Source organism: Seriola lalandi, unplaced genomic scaffold (genome assembly GCF_002814215.2).
Source record: "Seriola lalandi dorsalis isolate HSWRI2012SDOR001 ecotype SW California unplaced genomic scaffold, Sedor1 jcf7180002054543, whole genome shotgun sequence".
In the NCBI taxonomy this organism is placed as follows: Eukaryota; Metazoa; Chordata; class Actinopteri; order Carangiformes; family Carangidae; genus Seriola; species Seriola lalandi.
Window position 1 is genome coordinate 311,763 of NW_019525096.1, and position 5,338 is coordinate 317,100.

Genomic DNA, 5,338 nt, shown 5'->3' on the forward strand with positions numbered 1-5,338 from the left:
AAAAAAAATGCAACACCTCATCAAAAAAGAAAGAAGAAGAAAGAAAGGAAAAAAAGCACGAGAGAGTCTGTGAGAAGTGAAACACTGATAAAATCTAACAGTGTTTGTAGAGACGGTGGATTTTAGTGAACAGTCTGAAGTAGTTCACTGGTGAGCTGAGATCCAGCCTCGTCTTCATCACATCTGATTGTTCTCTCTCTCTGTTGAGCCTTTAAACACTGTGTATGTGTGTGTGTGTGTGTGTGTGTGTGTGTAAGTGTGTGTGTGTGTGTGTGTGTGTGTGTGTGTGTAAGTGTGTGTGTGGGGGAGTGTGTGTGCGTGTGTGTGTATGTGTTACCATGACCTAGATTTCAAGTCTGCAGTGCAATGCAAGTGATGGTTTGTGTGTGTGTGAAAGAGACAGCTCAGTCTATGGTTAACCATACACCTTGCCTTCCCCCACATCCACTCATACCCACACACACACACACACACACACACACACACACACACAATGAAATTACCTTCATACACCTGTGTACTCAATTTGTGTTTTGTCTTGTTGTGTCCTCAATATTTTTTTTAAGGTTTAAACCAATTAATTTGTGAGTTTGTCACAAAATGAATTCATCGTTTTTCCGTCAACATGCTGTTTTTGTTCTTTATTTTCAGCCATGATTGATTACAGCTTCAACTTTCTGATTGGTTACATGAATTTAACTAATGATGATTGATGGACAAAGGTTTGGATTCGATACCTTCCTTTTGCAGTTTATTATTGGTCTTCTCCTGGTGTGTTTTGCATTACCTGGTTTTTTATTATTATTATTATTATTATTTGGCTTTGGTTGATCTAGCGCGTCAAATTCTGATGTAATAATCTCAGAGGTCTTGTTGGTTGTTACACCCATGGGCTGTGGTATAAAGGTGATGTAAATGGCTGAAAGTGTGTGGGAATTTATTAACTTTCATGCATTGCCATTGTGTTGACATTTGATTTAGATTTGAATTACTTAAAACATGTTTTACCAAAATCTGAGGCCATATCTTTCCAAGCAGGATCCTACCTGCAGATGCTTCTCCAGCAGGATGTACTTATTTAGGCATCCACATTACCCCACTTTTACCCAATGTGTATAAAGCCAATTTTACTCCTTTATTGCGGTGTACCAAGCAGGATCTCGCCAGATGGTCCAGTCTCCCTTTGTCATTGGGTAGCTACACCGTTTGAAATGAACTGGTGCTGTGCTGCTTCAAAATTTGCCTCTCAATAGAGCCTGATTGCTCGGTTTTTAAATTGACCATTTACAGAAACATACCTTCCTAAACCTAAACATCTGATATAGGTTTAGAAATCTGCGCACACGGTCTGTAAGTGACACTTTCGGATTCATAGTCCGTGCCGTCAGATTTATAAACTGTACCCTCGGATCCATGCAATCAAACGACGACTTACACAATGAAAGGGATGAAACATCCAATGCACAACTTTTTCATATAGAGTCTTTGAGTACAACACAATATAGTGCACCATTGAGTTCCGCCTTTCTTAAAAACCCAGCACGTATGCACTGTAGTTCTTCTTCTTTTTTTACATGATGTAACGTGTAGAGAAGTTATATTTGAAGCTTTCTTGAGAACCGCTCATCAAAATATTTCAGCCATACACCCGCAAAGTTTGAAGTCTATTGGATGAGTGGTTGTTGAGAAAATCAAAAGACAAAGACAGACGAAACAAAGGTTCAGGACTATAACTGGTCTGATTACAGCTTCTGCTGGAGAAGGGCGGTTTAGCTGTTCCTATAAAATGTACCAACTCTCATGTCCCTGCAGATTAACTCAAGCTGGTGTCAAGAAAATCAAGAATATACATGGCTTAATGGCTTAATGGCTTAATATTGAACCCGACCTGGTTTCTCTTGTACCTCCGAAAACTGTTTTGTACACTTCCAGGAAATGGATCCATTTGGTTGTTAAACTTTCTTTTACAAAATACTCTTAAAGTTTGGAGGCTATCTAGGAAAATGGAAGGTTTGGGCAACACTACATCCCCACTGATGCTCCTACACACTAATCCAGACTTCCCCTCTGGTCTACAGCAGAACTGTTTGTGTGTATGGTCTGATAAAGGCATTAAGACACTGGGAGACATTGTAGGAAATGGTTCAATCTTGAGTTTTGATCAATTAAAAGATAGGCACAAAATCCTGGCCACCCAGGCTTTTTTTAATTTTTTTTTTAGGTATTTCCACTTACACAACTGTATCACAGCCACTCCCCAACAGTCTCAATACCGAGGCGTAATCTCCTCTTTAGAACAAATGTTCATTAATAGTGAGGACACAAACAAATAAGTAAGAAAATGCAGCTAAGATTAAAACAGAATGGGAATCAAAGTTTGTACACTGTTTAACTAAACTGTGTACACATTTAAAAGTTCTGGAAAGATGACATAATTGGTCAAACAGTGAACATTTCTGCTTTATCATGCACTCTTCCTGCAGATAACCTCCCAAATATCCCTCTGACTCAATCAAAACTCCTGAGAAGTATCACAGCGAGGAGTGTTGGAGTTCCTGCCCCCTGAAGGTATCTGCTTTTACTGGAGAGATGTTTGGAGTCGTTTTACAACTTACTTAAGAAATGACTGTTTGCTAACGATAAGGGCCGGGCTGTGGTCTGGCATCGGTGCAGTTTATTGTGAATCCATTGTGTTTGTACATTCCTCATGTGTACTGTCGTTAACTTGTCCATCCATCAAAGCTGTCATGAACTGTAAGCCTGTTTAATAAGAAAATAAAACAGAAAAACAAGTTTTACCTGGTGTGACAAGTTCTACAAGGCTGCGGCAGGTTTTCATGGATTGCAGAGACGCAACAGTGCATTGTTAAAACAATAAGGGATTGTAGGCCCTGCAAATTAAAGCACAGCATTTTCTCTTCTTTATCAAGTTTTTCTATATCGGTGAAAGCTGCAACTGACAAATATTTCCAAGACCCAAAGACATTAAGTTTACGATGATATGAAACAGAGAAAAGAGATGCAAGTTGACTTGACTCTGTACAATTCCCACATAACAGAGGATAAAAGTTGGCCTGTGTTTTTGAATCATCACCCATTTTAAAGTGTGTCTGTGGTCAGTTTAACACGTGCTTCTTAAGCATTTCACCCCACTGAGTTAGGTTAGGTGATAATGTTGCTGGGGTTACCTGCTTTTTAATGCACCGTGCTGATCAGAATGTGTGAGGTGTCCTGATGCACCTGTTTGATTCACTGTTTTCTGTGGCCGCAGTTTAATAACTTCACACAGGCTTTTAACACATTTCAGTGGAGTTAATGGAGGAGTCGGAGCAGATAAGTGGTGATTAAAAATGTCTGTTACTGCAGTTAATGTGAGACTCTTCATCTATGCGGTACTTAAACATTCATCCCCAACAAATTGAATAAATGCAAATACAAATGTGCCTGGAGGGTTATGTTGGCAAAGCTGTATCTGCCACTGCAGCACATTGAATGATACAGAGGCATATCATTCATCTTGACTCTGATCCAGGTCTCTGCATGTATTGATTATTGCATGAAGGATAGTGACATCATGTCCTGAATCAGAGGAAATATATTTCAGCAAACATGAAACAGTCACAGGACGTAGAGACTGGAAGCTAAGGTGGTGAAGATGATTGGTGTCTGACAAATACGTGTCACTGTCAGTGTTTTTCAATCCTGTAAAACATCTGTAATAAATCAAAGAACTTCATGTGCATCGTGATTTATTAAACTGATTTTATTGTCAATGCACATAAGAGATGAGGATTGAGAGAATAGGTTTCTCACAGTTATCTTAAAGGCTGCATTTGACTGACTAAACCCAACAACGTTAAATTACATGCAGGACTAAAAAGCTGTTACATGAATAAAATCTCTTCAGCGAAAACCTTCAAGAATTCTTTTTAATGAATGAAGTGATTCATTTATTAACTGCAGCGGAGCCGCCAGGAGGTTGTTTAATAACGCTGTAGTCTCTACAAGTGGATATTGTGCTGAAAGATTCAGTATCAACATATTAGCAACATTTTCCAATTACATAACACGTCCTCTCTTTGCAAGGAGAGACGGGGGTTCATCTTCTTTTCCGAATTTTATTAAAAAGATTTGTGCGCATCATCTGCATCGGACAAACCGGAAATCAAGTAATATGTTTTCCAGAGTCAGATGTAATTAAAATAAAAAAGATAACAGCAACCTCATGTTCAGTGTCTAAAGACTGATCTATGAGTCTGAACGTTTTCTGTATCGTTCTCCTTTCCAACCACCAGACCTCAGCTCTCTTGCTTTTCCCTCCCCCTCACTCGTCCTCTGTTGCACTCCTCCTCTCCTTCTTGAACCTCCGCCTCCCACCTTTTTCCTCTCAGACTCACCCACAGCAGAGTCCTTGAAGCTCTTCACCGAGCCGCTCCAGGATAATGACCCGGTGGCAGCGTGTTACTGAAGTGAAGCAGTTAGCGCAGAAGAAGAAACACTAAACGCAGTCGTTACTCAGAGTGTTCCTGCAGACCGTGAGATATCATGAATTCATGGTGGAAAAGTGCACTTTAAAGTAATAGATTCATGGCATTTAAAGAAAGTTTTAAACATGGTGAGGTAAAATTTTACCAGTGGAATCAGTGGTAACTTTTTGTATAACCACTCCACGGTACTTTACTTCCAGTCTGTGCTTTCCTACCGAACCCAGAGTGACTCTAACAGCCCACAGAGAGGGGGCACGAGCCTGTTCCGTTCAGCTGTGGCTTCAGTATGTAGGAGGGAGGGAGCGACAGAAATGTTTTTCCAGTCAAGAAAGAAATACTTTGTCATGCACAACCACAAAAAAGTCCACACGTCCCCTGACTGCACCGCATTCTTGGAGAGATTGGCGTATGTGTGTTTTTACAACAGGGGTCTGTGATTGAGACCACAACTCAACGTTACATGCAATATTACAAAAATCCACCAGCCACAACTGCAAGTACTGAAGACTTATCTACTTCTTCTAAAAACAAAACACTGCATGATCAGCTGATTAATTGATCAGTCACTGATCGGTCTGATGATCAGACAAAACAAGACACATTTAGACCAAACAATTAATCGAGACTTTAATTTATCAATAATGAAAAGAAAGAAAAGAAAAAAAGAAAACAAACAAACTTAGGTCCACTTACTAGCTTTTTACTGGAGCTTTCATCCACATTTAACATGTTCTTCAGCTCAACTGATTTTGATTCTAAACTTAAGTTGTTTTCTTTGGTACGTAGTTCTGTTGTTTTTAATGCTTTTAAATGAACTACGTCTGCATCTTTATTCTAATGTGACTCCAACA